General features: G+C 41.6%; 1 protein-coding gene across 8 annotated transcripts in view; it reads left to right on the top strand.

Moving 5' to 3' along the window:
• The first annotated feature begins 624 nt into the window (after positions 1-624).
• Positions 625-18078, top strand: part of ARK2N (arkadia (RNF111) N-terminal like PKA signaling regulator 2N) — a 61143-nt gene continuing 43689 nt past the window's right edge. For 4 of the 8 annotated variants that reach the window (XM_035100403.3, XM_035100406.3, XM_088653185.1 and 1 more), the window contains exon 1: positions 625-868. The gene's annotated coding sequence lies outside the window, so the exon portion shown is untranslated. Of the gene's footprint in view, positions 869-13178; positions 13198-16541; positions 16678-18078 lie in introns of those variants that run through there. The other 4 variants (XM_035100405.3, XM_088653188.1, XM_088653187.1 and 1 more) reach the window with 2 other exon arrangements.

The following is an 18078-nucleotide window of genomic DNA, read 5'->3' as shown; positions in this document are numbered from 1 at the left end:
GGGAGCTCTCAGAAGAGGAAGCCATTGTGGAGAAGAACCAGACTTGGCTGGCCTCTGCTGAGGGTCTCCTGCCTTTCTTCCAAGGCTTCCTGGGGGCTGCAATGGCCAGAAGAAGAGACAGCCCCCCCCCCGAATTCCCTGCAGGGCCCCGGGGAGCAAGCAGAGCCTGCCTCAGTTTCCTTCCCCAAGGCCTTGGAGTGCGGAAGGAGGATATGTAGGAGAAATTCAAAAAGAGGTTCCTAGACGAGGTGACTCACAGAAACCCAAAAGAAAAGGATGAAGTCTCCAAGTGGAAAGATGGGCCTTTATTGAAATACAAATGTTCCTGCTAGGAACATCCAATTAGCCTGAACGGCTTTTCACTCGTGTCAGCGGCCGCTGGAGAAAGCGCGCCAACTTCGCCCTCCATGAGGGAAACCCGTTGGGAGGCGCGCGAAGGCGAGAGGGCCCTTCCCCGCCCCCCCGCCCGCAGAGCCGCGCTTTCCCGCCCAATGCGCGCCCGCCCCCGGGAGCCGCTAGGCGGCGCTGCCTCGACGCGCGCGCACTTGCGTCAGCCGCTCTTCCCCGCCGCCGCCTCCTCCGCCTTTCCCCTGCCTTTCCCACTCCGTCGACGCCGCCACTGCCGCCGCCGGAAGTGACGCCGAAGTGAGCCGGAGCCGAGGCGAGCCCAGCGGCCTCTCTCCTTCCCTCCCTGCGGTGACATTTCCGCTCCCTCCCCGCTGGGCCGAGGAGGAGGAGGAGGAGGAGGAGAGGGCGAGGGCGAGGGCGAGCCGGTGGTGACGGAGGGAGGACACCCGGCCCCTCATGCTCGAGCTGCTCCCTTCCGCGGGGCCTGAGGCCGGGAGGAGCCTCGGCGGCGGCCCTGGTGGTGAGTAACCCCCTTTTCCAATCGGCCCTCTTTGAGAATCCAGGCCCCACAGTCGGGGGACCTCCTCTCGACCCATCGGAAGGATTGGGGGGTGGGGTGGGTTCAAGAGGGCGCACGGCGGCAAGTTTTGAGGCTCTCGACCTTGGTCGGCCTCCGTTTTCGTCTTGTCGCCTGGCAACGCCTCATCCACCCCACCCCCACCTCAAATCTTGAGGTTTAAAGAGAGGGGGCAGGTGGAGAGGAGGGCCGCTCTCTTTCAAACCCTCCCCCCCCCACGACTCGTTCCTTGGTGGTCCCTTTGCCCCCCTCACCTCCTCAAAAGAAACCAGCGCTGCTCCTTCGGCGTGTAATTGTTCAATGTGGGGGGAGTGAATGTGGGCCAAGGGGTCAGGAGGCAGAGCAGGGTCCGAGGAGGTCCTGTCCTGTCAGGTTTCCTTAGGAGTAGGTTGGCATGGCCGTGTAATTCTGCACAGGGTTGGGAAATGAGGAGATCGGGGTGGGGTGTGGAATGTTAGGCCGGGTTTTTTTTTTTAGGGGGGGGGGAGGACTGCACCAGATGTAGAATTAACTAGCCATGACTCTGCTGCTTCTCATCCGCTCCATGGGTAACCTTGAAATACATGTAGTGAAATGTCGAGGGAGTAGCCTAATCTCCCCTCTTTTGTGTTTTTGTGGAAACTTGAGAAATAAGGGGATGGGTGGCTTTTCCTTGAGTCAGTGCTTCTTTGGGGTGATGGTTTTCTCATCTGTAGCACATTCCACCCACCCGCTCTTTTTTGCTTACCACCAAGGACACAGTGGCTGCCTCCCTCTGCCTCCCCAACTTAAGTCTGCGCCTAAGGGACATCATCTCAGAAGTTTATTCCTTTGGTTCCAATGGGATCTGTTAGTACTTAACATGTACGATAAAGAAGTTCTTCTTGGTGGAAAGAGAGGGCCTAATAGAGTTAGCTGTGAGAGATCAGAGGGGTGAAGTATAGATGGGGAACCTGGGCATCTGAATTTTGTGACTTCAACTCCCATCGGATCCAGTTAGTATGGCCAGTGGTCAAGGGTGATAAGAGCTACAGTCGAACAATACCCGGAGGGCCACAGAACCCTCACACCTGTGGTAAATGAAAACCATGAGCCTTCTTCTATGTGGGTAACTTTGTAATCTTTCATGTTGGAAAGAAGCAGGGATGCCTCCTTTTCTATTCACTAATGGAGCTTAATGTGCACTTTCCCCCAGAAACAAGATTGCCATGATATCTGTATGTAGTGGCAAGGGAGGTGGAGTTTGCTTAGACACTTTCTATGGGTCTCCCTTAGGGCAAGTTCAAATGTAGATATATTGGCCAGGTTCGTATGACACTGTAAACCATAGTTTAATTTATTCTGCGAGTAAGGTGAATGGCCAACCTGCTGGTGTTTGCTGTTGAAATTACAGGCACTTTGTGCCTCCCCAATCCTGGCTGTCCAGAACCAGGTTGGCTTCATGTACAAGTTCTCCAGTCAAACAATGAGTGGCAAGGCAAACAAATGGTGGTTGGTTTGGAGAAAGCAACTACAGTATGAGTATGGGCTCGCACATGATGTGAAGCCTGCTTCTCCTTTGTGTCCTCCTTGGTGCACTGAAGGAAAGAGCTGGGGAGGAGTCCAGTGTGATTTTTGGAGCAGCAGGCATTAGCTTGCTGCTTGTTCACCGTAAACCATTGTATATTTTAAACTCTGTTTTAAGTGACATGCAGTCCAGGACTTTATTGTTAATCCATCCTAATCCACATTTTTCCATTGAAAATTATTCCAGATTGGTTGTTAGTTATTATTTCCGTTGCAGCATGGTGATCTGATCTGTATTGACCTCCTATCCCTTTATAAGGCTGCAAAGATATTAGGTGTTAAACCTTTCCCCCTTGCCCTCTTCTCTCCCTCCCTCTCCCCATTCCTTTGAATATTTTATCTGCCACTGTTAGCAAAGGTGGAAACAAGCCAGAGGTGTAACTGAAATACAACTGACTGGCTTCAAGTAAAGAATTCCTTTCAGCTGGGTTAATGACAGTAAATGATAAATATAGCTGCTTTGAATTTCTGTGACCTGACACATTGCTCTACTGAAGTTTAATTTGTAGATTTAGCAACTATCTTTACAAGCCGTGTGGGCTGTTGAGTAATAATAGTGACTGCTGTAGGTCACTTAATCAGAAGAATTTATAATGTTGGAGGACATCATTTTTTATGCTTAGAGCAAAATGTACGATGTTATTGATGAGCCCATAATTCAGCATCAACAAATCATTCAAAGCAAATGTTCTTCCCTCAATAGCCAGAGAAGCAGTACAGTACAGGCTTCTGTTTGTAGAATGTACACAAATTCAAATACTGTAAGAGTTTACTATTTTGCAAGTGACAACAAGCCAGATGTCCATGGACATGATGGGTTTTTTAACATTGGTGAGAACTTTGATGTAACAGGACAGCAGGAATAGAGTGTGGATGGGCTTTTCTTGCAATAATTGTGGAAACCCAAATGTTACCTTGGTTTGAGTATTATTTTTACATACTTGGTTCATTTTAAATTAGTTCAGAATTTAGATAGCATTCTTACATTTGCTGCTGTTCATTCACAAATTGTAACATTCCATATTAAAGGGGCAAAATCATACTTCAACAATGCCAGTTTTCTTTTAGGAGCTGAATAAGGAGTATAAGAATCTGTTCACTTGGTTAGGTTAATAAGTTTTTCTTTTTAAAAATAGCTGTTGAATCCATATGCCGTTTCTCAGTATTCTTCTGTGAGCCCATTTAGCTTAGTTAAAAGTTTGTTAACGATTGTTAATAACACATGTTAAATGATTGTTTAAATGACTATTGTGCGTAACTGCAATTGGAACCTAGTTTACTTACTGGTAAAAAGTTACTTTTTATTTCTGGCTACAGTTGACTGATTGGAAGGGTAGTTCTGTGGTGTTTCTCCAGCATGGGTTCTCAATATAACACGGACATATATACACTGATTTTCCCTTCCAGCCAGAGCCCCAATTTTTTTTTTTGCATCAACCATTGTCTAGACCAGGGCGGTCCAATTTTTCATACCAAGTGGACCGCAAGAGTACTTCAGTGGACTTGTGAGGCCAAAATTTGATAGCCAGCTTTTTGAAGGCAGCACAAGAAGGGGGGTTAAGTGAGGTGTTGGGCTTTGGGAAGGAGGTGTGAGGGCTCTGACAGGGTCCTGCAGCCCTCCTACCTCCTTCCCAAAGCTGAGAAATTGCTAACCAAGCTTTGAGAAGGAGGCAGGAGCACTCTAGGACCTTGTCAGAGTCCTCATGCCTTCTTCCCAAAACCAAGAGCCTTGCTTGACTTTCAGGAGCAATTCTTTGGAGAACACGAGGAGCTGTTTGTGGGAAGGAAGCCTGAACTATCTTTTCTGTATGAGTGGGACATCATGTGCAGTGCTTTATATTTTGATCTGTGACTACAGAATGTGGGTTAGAACGCAAACGAAGAGCCTTCATGTTTCATTTATACATACTGTAATATTTTCTCTTTCTGTTGGATTGACAGTCCCTAAGCTGTCACTTTCGCCTATGTGGATAGGACTACAGCAACAGCTAGTATGAAATGTTGTCTGATAGTGCTGTTTCTACTATCCCCAATGCTTGAATGGTACTGGTTCATTTTCTCAAAAGTATTGCTGTTGCTTTTTAAAAAACACATATGTAGGCGTGAATGTTGTTAATTTGCAAATGCTGTAGAGAAGGGGTAGTAGTAACCTGCTGCCCTGCAGATGTTGCTGAACTACAACTCATCATCAATATCATCTCTTTATTTTCAGCCACCTTACCATTTAAATGTTTTATAACAACTAACAATTGACAATTAATAACATTAACAAAGATGCACATGAATGCAACTAAAAACACTTATATATGCTAGCAGTTTGTGTGTTTATATATAGGCATCATAAGTGGTCTAATATGGATGGCCACATTCAAAAACTTTGCTGCTTACCCAGGCTGTGCCTGACTTATTGAAGCCCTCAAGCAGACTGTAGATCAGGCACCCCCAAACTCGGCCCTCCAGATGTTTTGAGACTACAATTCCCATCATCCCTGACCACTGGTCCTGTTAGCTAGGGATGATGGGAGTTGTAGTCCCAAAGCATCTGGAGGGCTGAGTTTGGGGATGTGCTGTAGATCCTTCCTAGCTTCTTGCTAACAAGGGCAGCATTTGTTGTTCATTTGTGGTTTTATTGTTACTGCCTTCTAAAAAATTGAAAGGAATAGCATGAAACCTTTCTGAAGTATTGCAACTCTGGGGGATCCAGCTTGTGAGGACATTTAGAGTTAAGTTGCTGTTGATAACAGGCTCTGAATAAAATAAGTTGCATAAAGGACAAATATATCTTGTTCTGATTGTGGGGTTCTTTCCTCTTTTCTTTAGTCTTCCCTAAAAGCAGCAAAAACATTTTTCTGTCTCAAGAGGGGAGTTCTCAACTGATATACAGTGGTACCTCTAGTTACGAACTTAATTTGTTCCGGAGGTCCGTTCTTAACTTGAAACTGTTCTTAGCTAGAGGTGTGCTTTCATTAATGGGGCCTCTTGCTGTCACTGTGCCGCCGGCACACGATTTCCATTCTCATCCTGGGGCAAAGTTCTCAACTCAAGGTATCTCTTCTAGGTTAGTGGAGTTTGTAACCTGAAACGTTTGTAACCTGAGACATTTGTAACTCAAGGTACCACTGTATTCAAGAATGACTGAGCAATAAACTTGAGGAATACTCTCATGGTTCTTTCATAGCTGGGGAGTTAATTACCTGTGTTTGGCTAGGTATAAGGATCAAAGAATTAACACTGAAATGTAGAAGGCTGCTCAAATGTGTTAAACATAGCTGCAAAATTAGATCTGTATCATTGATTATGATAACTATGTTTTAATATTTTACCAAGATTGGTGGTGATGGATGTTGGATAACGTGATCATCAAAGCGCCTGTACTGTGTTGGAAGCATTTACGGAAATGTTTCCAAGTACATGTTTACTCTAGCCAATAAAATGGAAAAATATATTAAAGGTAAAGAGAAGATGAAGCTTTTTGGTGCCTTAGAGAATCTAAGCATTGCATATAATGCTTCTTAAATGGTTTTGAAACCTGACAATTTTCGTCTTTAAATTATTTAAACCTCTGTCCCTTCAGGTTCTAATTATGGGACGCCTCATCCCATGCTGGCTAGTGAATAAAAGAGAGAGGAACAGAATAGGTGTATCTTTAACCATCACTGCGAAGGTAGTTAACTAAAATGCTAAAAGTGGCATCTGAGGAAATGCAATTACTGTACACCTCAATCCCTTCCTCCTTTTGTAGTGTTTCATTTTCTTTTTTTTAAGAGAAGAGGTCAAATAAACATGTAAAGGCAATTTCCTTCCAAATGCCCATTTTTTCTTTGCAAATATATGCCTTAGTTGCTATTTCTCAGAGCTGCTAATAGAATGTGAGCTTTTGAAGCAGAGAGACCAAGTACCAGTATATGGTAAAGGGTCTTAGCTATTCTGTGCAGTATAACTGACTTGCTTGCGATATGTTGTTTATCTGTGGTCAGTGATATGAGGAAGTTGTGTACTGAAAAGAGAAACTGACCCAGAGTGGATTTTTATTACTTGGTGACTTCAAGTGTAATTTTATCAGCTCTTGTTAATGGTGCTAATTTCCTAGTAGTGTGTGTGCATGCGCCTTTTGGAGGATGGGATGAAGTGTGAAAAGGACATAGAGGAGAAGAAAAAGTGGGATAATCGGCTATACTTATTTATTCACCCAGTTACGCTATTCAGAAGTCCCCAATTGCCCTTGTAATGTAGTTTTTATTACTTTAGATCACTTTAGATCAGCTCCTGCCAACCTAGCAGTTCGAAAGCATGTCAAAATGCAAGTAGATAAATAGGAACTACTACAGCGGGAAGGTAAACAGCGTTTCCGTGTGCTGCTCTGGTTTGCCAGAAGCGGCTTTGTCATGCTGGCCACATGACCTGGAAGCTATATGCCGGCTCCCTCGGCCAATAATGCGAGATGAGTGCGCAACCCCAGAGTCAGTCACGAGTGGACCTAATGGTCAGGGGTCCCTTTACCTTTACCTATTTAGTCACCTAGTTACGCTATTCAGAAGTCCCCAATTGCCCTTATAATGTAGTTTTTATTACTTTAGATCAGAGGTTTTCAACCTTTTTGGGTCCACAGCTTCCTTGACCAACTACATTCTTTTTGCGGTACCCCCTGTGGTGCTCAGGAGCCCAGTTATGTCACCCCTTGCCTGCAGAGCTGGCAGCCTCTCACCTTTTTCGAACACCCTCCCTTGTAGAGTGTACCTTCACCCTCCTCTCTTCTCCCCTCTCCTTGGGAGTGTTTTGGGCAGCTCCTGCCGCCACCCCTGGTCTCTGAGCTGCTTCCCCTGCCCCAAAGAGAGGTGCCTCCCACTGCCCCTCAGGGGCCTGGGAAGCACCCCCTGGCTAGCCCCAGAACCACCATTTGTCTGGAGAGCTTGTAGCCAGGGCTGCTGGAACAAACAGCTGTGAAAGCCTTTGGGAGGCAGAGACACAAGAGGGCATCAGAGGAGGGAAGGAAAGAGGGACAGAGGCCAATGTTGCCCACAGCACCCCCGACCACCATTCAAGGCACCCCAGGGTGCCACAGCACACTGGTTGAAAACCACTTTTTAAGATTTATATACATCCTTGTATTTCATAGACTGGCATATAGCACTCAATTTTCTGTTTAAAGGGTTCACATTTAGGAAGGTATTCAACTAAGCTTTACTCAGAACAGACCTGTTTAATTTAATGGCTCTAGTTTAATCATGGGCTACTTTAAGTTAAACTTAGCTGACTACCACCCCTAATTATTTAAGCGTAATTGCAAAAATTAAATTGACAGTGTTTGGGCTTTCTTCCCTTCTTATCTTTGGATAGTGTTCAGTGTAGGGGAATGGGCCAAGTGGTTGATTTGGATATACCAGACCTAATTTCAGTTGTTTGCTATGTCATTAATTTCACTGGAGCCATTAGCTACCTACCTCATAGCCAAGCATACTTCAAGTGGTTGTGAAGATAATGAAAATTCTAGCTGTGCCACCTTGAGCTGAAATAAAAGTGGGATAGATTTGTAACAAATTTAGGTGTAGGAAGAGTTAATGAACTTTCAGTTTTGGTTTTTTAAAATATAGCAAACAGTAAGTAAATAAAAAAAACAAAGCAAATGTGACAAGTCTTTGTGCAAAACTATAATATTGAAGGAATTAGTGGAAACCTGCATTAAATGACTGGATAAAAATAGACAAATTCACAGTACAGTGGCATTTCTGAATTGGCAGCTTTTACAGGTGCTGATTCCTGTGCTTTCCTTAAATGTCTAAATCAAGGGTGGTAACTGGGGTAACAGCTGGCAGAGGAACAGTTAAGCAGCCCCCTCCCATTCCCCCTAAGTTGGCTCCCCTGTGAATGCCTTCCTCCACTTTGCACATCAGCAGCAAACACAGGATTGGGAATCCTGTAGTTACCACCAAACCTCTGGTTTAACAGAGCTTAATCAATAATATGCTTTTTCACCCATGCAACCCAACCCTGTGCATGCTTATGCAAGAGTAAGTCACAGAGTTCAGTGGGACTTTCCCTTTGAGTAACTGTATTTGGCTTAAGAGTTCAGCCCTAGAAAGGAAAGATACAGTGGTACCTCGGGTTACAGATGCTTCAGGTTACAGATGCTTCAGGTTACAGACTCCGGTAACCCAGAAATAGTACCCCAGGTATAGTACCCCATGCTTCAGGATGAGAACAGAAATCGTGCTCCGGCGGCAGCGGGAGGCCCCATTAGCTAAAGTGGTACTTCAGTTTAAGAACAGTTTCAGGTTAAGAAGGGACCTCCAGAACGAATTAAGTTCTTTTTAAAAAAAATATATTTATTGACATTTTCAACTTAAAATTTCCATTCACATCAACATCTTACATCATACCCTAAACAACCATCAAAAAAAGAAAGAAAAACGAACAAGAAAAATTGCAAACAAAACGAAAAACAAAACAGAAAAGATAGACAATACAAAAAGAGAAAAAAGAAAAATCAATCTGATATTCCTAACTCTATCATAACTTTGACTTCCTCGCTCCTCCCTTTCCGAGTCTAATTCAACCTTTGTTTGGCAATTTTCCATTTTTCATTATTTACCAATTACAAACATCTCCATTTAATTCTTGTAATAATACCATATACAAAAAATTATTTCTACCACATAGCAAATTTCTTATTACTCTAAATATTAGAACGAATTAAGTTCTTAACCCGAGGTACCACTGTAGTTGAAGTTGGGTTTTTTTTTAAAAAAAGTTTCAACTCCATTTCAGCAACCCCTCTGCCCACTTCAATTTAAGATAGAGCTTTAGTATTGCTCTTTAGGGCTTAGATAAAACTAAGAATTGCTTGACTCCATGGGTATCACTGCTATGAAATATCATCCCCAAGTATATTTATAGTGTGCTTTCAAAAGTGAACTAACGAAACCAGGTAATAAAAAAAACTTGCTAATGTCACTGCTTATCTACATTATCTATATTAGTATGGCTTTTTTTAAAGAGTTCCACTACAGAAGCCCTATTTTTAATAGAACTATTCTCAGTGGTGACGGTGAGCTTCTGCTACAAATATGATAGCAATAAATATCTAGCACTGTAAACACCGTCTGTCTTAGAAGCAATCCAAGATACAGTTTATTTTGGGATTAATAAATAAGATGATGCCTCTCATATCTGTTCCAGCATAAACAGTCACTATGCTATCTTTAAGATTTAGATTGTGAATTTACAATACACATTTTCCTACGTCAGATACAGACTGCAGCCTACTGTTATAATCAAAAACTTCTAGACAATCTGTTGTATTCAGTAACTTGTTTTCAGGCATGTCTTCTTAAGATTTGTATGGCTTTCATTTTTGAGAGGAAGTGGTCAAGCACGGTGAATCCCCATGTGTTTCTGTCTATTGTCATTTGCATTTGTTGCTTTGAAGATACTGTGACTTTGACTCGGTCCAATGTATTGTTTGAAATAGGAAAGGTTTTCTAATTTATTTATTTTTACATTGAAAAAATGTTGCAGACCGCTTTGTCTTGACGTAAAGGTTAGCGGCCTTTAAGGTCTGTACGTATAAGAGTTATGTGTCACTGGAAAGCTTGTGTGCTTCTTCATGATTATACATTAAGGCTCTCTTAATTTGATTGTCTCAGAATAACATGACAAAGACACTCTTATCAATGATTCTAATGGAAGACTTTTATTATACTAGCTCAGCAACAATAATAAAACTATGATCTCCATAGAAATGTTGTTTTGTAATATTAAAAATTATATACTGAAATTGTAAGTGGTGCAATTTGGGTATTTCTTTACAAAACATCTAAACTTCAGAGAGCCTATTAATTCAAGATGGTATAGTAGGACTTGTTCTTGCACAATTACAGTTGTTTCCCAAAGCATACAGAAATGAAGTAATATGTGTGAATTTATTTTATAGTTACAGGTAGGTAGCCGTGTTGGTCTGAGTCGAAGCAAAATAAAAAAATTCCTTCAGTAGCACCTTAAAGACCAACTAAGTTTATATTTTGGTATGAGCTTTCATGTGCATGCACACTTCTTCAGATACACTAGAAACAGAAGTGTCAGACCCTATATATATATATATACAGAGGGTGGTGGGGGAGGGTGGGAATGGGAGATGGGCTGATGGGAGTGGTAAACCTGTAGATGGGTGTTAATGGCTGCTGATGGCTGCAATTAGTCCTGGGCTGAGGTGCTAAAGAAAGCTTGATCATGCATAATGAGATAAGAATCCGATATCTCTATTCATCCCAGGTGCTTCCATGGTTTTAAGCTTGGTAATGATTTCCAATTCAGCAACTTCCCTTTCCAGTCTGTTCCTGAAATTTCTCTGTAATAAAACAGCTGCTTTGAGATCTTGTATAGAATGTCCTGGGAGATTGAAGTGTTCTCCTACTGGTTTTTCAGTCTTATGGTTCCTGATGTCAGATTTATGTCCATTTATCCTTTGGCGTAGGGTTTGGCCTGTTTGTCCAATATAGAGAGCTGAAGGGCACCGTTGGCATTTGATGGCATACACAATGTTAGAAGATGAGCAATTAAATAGTCCTGAGATGGTATGTTGGATGTTGTTGGGGCCAGTAATGATGTTGTCCGGGTGTATGTGGCAGCAAAGTTGGCATCTGGGTTTATTGCAGGCTCTGGTACCAGTGTCCATGTTAAGTCTGGTGGTTGTATTATTGTGGGTGAGGAGTTGTTTAAGATTGGGTGGCTGTCTGTAGGCAATGAAAGGTCTTCCTCCCAGAGCTTGAGAAAGGGAGCTGTCATTGTCCAGGAGAGGCTGTAGATCTCTGATGATGCGTTGTACTGTTTTAACTTGGGAGCTGTATGTGATGACTAGTGGTGTTCTGTTATTTTCTTTTTTGGGTCTGTCTTGCAGCAGGTTCTCCCTAGGTATCAGTCTGGCTCTGTTGATCTGTTGTTTAACTTCATCAGGTGGATATTTTAGTTCTAAAAAGGTTTGCTGTAGATCTCTTAGGTGAGATTCTCTGTCTGTAGAGTTGGAACAGATACGGTTGTAACGTAGGGCCTGGCTGTATACAATGGATTGTTTGGTATGTTTGGGATGGTAGCTAGAAGCATGTAGATATGTTTGTTGGTCAGTTGGTTTTCTGTATAAGGTGGTGTCTATACGTCCATCCTGTATTTTTATAGTAGTGTCCAAAAATGTATTTCTTGCATAGATTGGTTCATTGTTAGGTTGATGGTGGGGTGAAAGTCATTGAATGTCTGGTGGAAGGTTTCCAGGGTCTGTTGTCCATGTGTCCAGATAATAAAAATATCGTCAATGTATCGTAGGTACAAGAGAGGTTTGAGTGGGTAGGAGTCTAGGAAACGATGTTCTAAATCTGCCATGAAGATGTTGGCATACTGTGGGGCATACTTATTTTATAGCATTTGTGTTCCACCTTTCCTCCAAGGAGCTCAGGGCAACATCCATCGGGTAATCTCGTATCACAGCATCTCAGTCATTTCAGCATGTAGCGGTAAATTAGGCTGAAAGTTAGTGTCTTGCCCAAAGTCACCCACTGAACTTCATGGATGAGTTTGCACATGGGTCTTCCTGATCTAACTCGCAACACACTGGGCATGTTGAATTAAATGTCTGTATCCAAGGTTATTTGACTTTCCCTTTCTTATGGCTAGTTGCCATAAACCCTCCTAACTCAGGGATTTTCTAGGTGATGTTATCTACAGAGTTCTCTATCCAGGTCTGTGGTTAATTCTAATTCATGTAAGATGCTTGCATAAATCCCACCAGTTTTCAATCCAAATTTTAGTGACCCAAAGGAGAGAAAGCTTGTTTTTCCTCAGGTGTTAGGGCCCTGAAGTTGTTGTTTTTTTAAAGTTTTATTTCCAGTGCAGCATCTTTCAGATTTTAGTTGACTCTACTAGAAAAATCAAGGCAAGAGCCTCTGAGACATCTGTTTCTAAATGCTTACAAGCTTGCAATATGGAGCTTACAAAAGTAATGAGGGCATCATTTGCAGAAAATGTATTAGCCCCCCTTGGAATTTTTGTTTGTTTGTTCCAACCAAACAGTCTGTTCTTACTTGGCTGTTTTTCAAATGTATTCCTCCCAATTTTGTGTGTGTGTACTGCTTTGATACTACCCAGTTTGAAATGGCATTCATTGTCTTGGGTGCCAGTGCAGCCGTCCTTCGTTGGAACAAAAAGTGCATATTTCTCTATACTTTGCTGATGGGAAGAGATAAGTGTATTTGTTTTGGAAGGCTTTCGTCTTGTTTTGTATCTGGGACCTACGTAATGGCTTTACCAGATGACCGACTGTGGGCTTGTAATTGAGTTTTAGTTTATTTTCTTAATGTTTTGCCAGTCCAGGGGGAAAGGGGTGGGCGGGCAGTATAGCCTATGTTTTATGGGTGGAGAGACCATCATTGTTGTTACTGAAGGGCTGCTTTACTATACTGTTACTGTTCAAGTTCAAATAGTGAAAGTTAGTGTTATAGGAAGCTCTGAAATAACTCCTGAGAAAATGATTTGGTATTTTCTGCCTCCTATTGGTCAGAGGGGGAAAGTACCCCATATAGAGTGGCACCTGCAGTGAGAGCCTAAGTTGACAATTTCCTCAGTGTTTGAAAGTGGTCAGAATTATGGATAGTAAGTGGCCTGAAACCTGAATCAAGGAACTTTGGCTGAATCTACTCCAGTCTCTACTTCACAGATGCTACTGTGTTGTCTCAAACAGCTAAGTAATCTGTACTTGCTTCTACAAACATCTTTTAGTTTTATGAGACTATGGAATTATAGAATGCAGTGGTGATACTTGTTTACATTTAGCAGGACTTCAGCGAAGACTTGACAGTTCAGTTTCAATGAGGATTTTAAAATCATCTGCCAGTTTTCAATCCACCCCCTTTCTTTGCTAGTTTTACCTAGCTTTTTCAATAATGTGTTTCCAGGAATAGCAGAGCCTGTGCTATAGGAAGAATTATTAAAGTCTCTGTATTAATGTAGCCAGTGTGATGAATGGGGAAAGGGTATGGTTTTTTCATGTGTTGTTTGAGAACAGAGTTTAATGCAAGTCAGCTCAATGTAGTCACCTCCATTACTTGCTGAACTTCAAAATGTCAGTTCTTTGAGGATGTTTAAGGCCATGAGCTTGAACTAGATCTTCTGTTTACATGAAGGACTTCTCTCACTTTTGATGGCAGTTGATGAGTGCTTAAGGCTGCGCCACAGGATAAAAGCTGTAACTTTAAAAGCCTCCAATAGAAATTGTAGAAACAGTATGATTAAAGGCACCGTTAAAAAAATCCGTAGCCTGAAGAAACATTATGCATCATCTGTTGAATTGCTTATACAATTGTGCTTTGGACAAAATGCACCAACTGGCTTTGATCTTTTAGCACTCTACAAATTAAACTTGATGTATTCTGAATTCAGGGATGTCCAGTTTTGAAAATAAACCTTAACTAGGTACTAGACCACTGTTAGTGAAATTGTTGCATCAGCTCAGTGATAAGGGTAAACAGTGCTGAGACCCTCTGAACTTTTAAAAATAGACTTAGAAGGTGTAATTTTGACTTCATTCACCTCATTTACTATAACCCTTACACTAATGATGAGCATGTTTGGAATTATGTGACAGATTTTTTTTCTTGTATCATATTCTCAAATGTCAGTTTTTTTAAAAAAAGGATAGGATAGATTTTAACAAGATCATGAGAACAGAAGCCAGAGATAAGCCTTCAGATAGAGCCTGTGGCCCTCTAGGTTTTGCTGGCTTACACTGATAACTCCCAGCATTCCTGATCATTGGCCATGCTATCTGGGACTAACGGAAGTCGTAGTCCAACAACAATGGAGAGCCACAGGTTCTGCATCCATGACATAGGTTATATTTGGCTTGATTCTGTAATCCCATTGCTCTGGGTGGAATTCAACAATGTGCTATGTTGAATGCTCTGTCTGAGCAAGCATACCAGCTTACCAGATGAAGTAATCCCCCTTTCTCTCCGACCACTGTTCCAGGAGGTTTCCAAATCTAACTTTGGGGTGGGCATGGGGAAGAAAGGAGGGGAAACCCAATTGCGTAAGTAGAAGCCCTTACACAGGGCTTCTCACGGGACTCATTAGATGAATCCCACCCTCTATTAGGTTGCTTTCTGTGGTTTGCTGATCCGATGATCCTCCTTTCCTGGCCCATATATCTTCTCCACTAGGGATTTAGAAGCCATCAAGATCATAACTGGAAACCAAAGAGAAATGACAGCTCCTTTTTTTGTTTCGACAAAGGCTTAAAGATTAGAATATAATAAGAATGAGCACATTGATTTACCATTCAGTTATCAGTAGGTGCAGTAATTTTGTAAAATGTAATGAAATACAGCAGTTGAATGACTACCAGTTTGACAGTTGGTTTACGAAATTAGTTTATTTTCCTGAATCATCAAGAAAAACTTGTACCATTTTAAAGGGTGTGTGTGAAAAAACTGTGGAACTGTTTATTCTTAACACACACAAAGACCCTGTACTGACAACCTACAACCCCAAGACACATGCAGTTATTTGTGGTATCTTTATACTGACAGGCAAATGTTTACTTATTTTATATTACATATATTTACATAAATGTTTACCTGTCAGTTAGTAGCATTTCAGCTGTCAGAATTTCCTGAGAATAATCCAGCACAAAAATAAATAATTGCCCACTGCCATTCATTGAGACTTAACAGCATGCAGATAAAATCTTAATAGTTTACTGCAGAAGGATTAGTATCATCAGGTATTGCCCTGAGGTGAAAGCTTATGCCATGCAACCCTGCTGCCACTTCAACTTAAGTCAAATACAATATCGGTAGGATATGATATCTACTACGGTAGCTGTAATCTTGTAAATGATCTCTCCAAATCGATGAATGCTACTTGTTGGAAATATTGAGCAGAATTCCTAAAATGTTGATTGTGGTATTGACTCCAGGAATGTAGACAGACGCTCCAATACCATTTTAGCAATATTTGGTGTCCTTAAAAGAGAACTGTTTCTTACCCCAGAGATCTTAATAGTTTAATTGTCTAGACACTGAAGTTGGGAGGGAGATGTCTTCTGTTGCAATGTTAATATTTCAGAATTGTTCATGAGTTGGTTATTTGTAATACAGGAAATGCTTCATTTCATAGCTTCTGTAACAAAGGGCAAATAAATCCACCTCCCTATCACTGCATTTTCCCTCTTGAAGCTTCACTGCTTTTCCAGCCACAAAGTGGAATGTCTTCATTGCATTGGTGTGGTGTACTTAACTAGGGCCTGGGAGATATGATTGATTTTGATATATTTGTGTGGCACAGAACACCCCAAGTTGACACAGAAAAAATAAGGAGTTATCAATGGCCACTTGTGTGCTATGTGGTGATTCATGGCTTAAATTCCACCCTAAATGACATTTATCAAACACAGATGTGTCAGCAGCTCCAAGAATAGGAATCCTTTCTTGCTTACCTTCATCTTTATTTGTGTACTCCCCTAAGCCCAAGGTAGATTGTCATATTGTGAGCCCTGTTGGATCAGTCTGATGGTTCAGCTAGTCCAGCATTTTGTTCTAACAATACCCTGGGAAGTGTGCAGGCAAGATGTGAAGGCATTGACCCTCTCCTCCTGTATTGATCCCAGTATCTCTTACTCAGAGCTATACACTCACTGACATCCCATTTAGCTGTTAAGGCTGATATCTGTTGATAGACTCTTTCCTCCTTGATGCTAAGCAGTTGAATGGAGAGAAAAAAACAGGAAGTACTATTTCACACTACAGGCTCATAAGCAACTTGCAATTTCACTGCCGTGATATGTGGTAATGACCAAAAGCTTAGATGGCTTCACATTAGAAATTAGAAAATTCATCAAGAAGCGAAGGGGCTCCTGAGTACTTTTAAGAGGTCCCCCCCCCAATCCACTCTCTCCATGTTGTTTATCATTTAAAAACAAAAAAACCCAACAAATGTCCCCCTACATTGTTGTTTTTCTAGATTAAAAAACCCCCAGGAAATATTGTTAAGCCTTATTATTTGAGCTTTTTATATTGTTCAAACACTTTAGATTTTGATGAGCAACACCCCATGCTATGCCAGTGGATGTGATGGAACTTCCTTTTCTCCTGTTCTCTCCATGTTTGGGAGCATCCCCCAACCCCCCAGAGCAGATTTGAGGGGTTGCAAGAGTGAGAAGAGGAAGAGTAAGTCCTGTTTTAGCAAGTGGAAATCTGTTAATCCAAATGTGGTGTCCCATTTACATTACTGCCCTATGTTTCCACCTTCTTAAACTTTTATTAAATATGTTGTAGCTTTCAAAATGCACAGGATGTTCTACAGACAGTAATAAAGATACTTCCCCTCCTCTTAGTGCTGGCTTGGTTACATTGTCTGCTGAGCACTAAATAGAAGCAGTCTGTTTTCTTAACCCTCATTTGCTTATGCAAAGCTAGCTGAAACTGTGCTCTAATTTCATCCTTTCATCTCTTGTTTCACTCATCATCTAGTTGGACAGAGTAGAGCCCATTGCATCTAGGGTGGCTGCTCAGGCTAATTTATTAATTGTCTGGTGAAGTGCCAAAGTAATTTCCCAGAGCCTTTGGTAGAATGGGGGCAAAACATTTCCTTCTGTAAAAACTTGATTCTTAGTCTTCCTTAAACTAAAAACTCGTGAAATATTTTTTTAAAAAATGCGTTAAATGTTCTATTTGCACATCATGTGCAGTGGGCCTTCTATAATAATCTTCAATCTAAAATATTAGAGAATTCTAGTTGTAAGACATATGCAGCATAAGTAATGTTGTTGTTGTTGTTTAGTCATTTAGTCGTGTCCGACTCTTCGTGACCCCATGGACCAGAGCACGCCAGGCACTCCTGTCTTCCACTGCCTCCCACAGTTTGGTCAAACTCATGTTGGTAGCTTCGAGAACACTAGATCTATTAAAATTATAATGCATATACAATATTATTAATAGATCTGTTAATACTATCTATTAATCCTGTGACTGGGACTTTCTGTCCCATTTGTTGGCTTCATTACTTGTTAATGAACAATCAATCAATCAAGGCAGCTTACAACATACAAAAAATACATTATTACAGACGTAAGTACTCATAAACAATAAATGGAACATCAAAAGGTACACAGCCAGATTGAACAATTTCCACATAAATTGTTAGAAGATCTAAAATAAAGATACAAAATAATAATATCAGTAACAGCAACAACCCCCACCCCCAATAATAGTCTGTTCAGCAACCTTAGCTTTTGAAGCTGGAGTCAGTCAGGGCACCAGCCTCCCAGGCCAGGTGAATAAAAAGACCTGCAAGCAGGTCTTCCAGGACTCACAGCCAAGATGAAGCATTGCTCTCTGAATTAGTTTTGTTTGCCTTCAATGACAACAACATATAGCAAAATCAAACTGGTTACATATGACATCAAATAAAGAGTGTTGATGAAGCAGTGGTCAATGAGAAATGCAGATACCAGTGAAGTGGATAAGATTGGGGGAGGTGGTTTGATTGGGGAACTCAACCTTCCAAAGGGTTGACTTCCACACCAACTTGACTCAACCTTAGTTTTTGAAGAAAAGAGGCTAGCTTTT

The sequence above is a fragment of the Zootoca vivipara genome, chromosome 10, assembly GCF_965207765.1.
Source record: "Zootoca vivipara chromosome 10, rZooViv2.hap1.1, whole genome shotgun sequence".
Classification (NCBI taxonomy): domain Eukaryota; kingdom Metazoa; phylum Chordata; class Lepidosauria; order Squamata; family Lacertidae; genus Zootoca; species Zootoca vivipara.
Note: the sequence above shows the minus strand (reverse complement) of the source record. Positions and strands in the feature narration are given on the sequence as shown.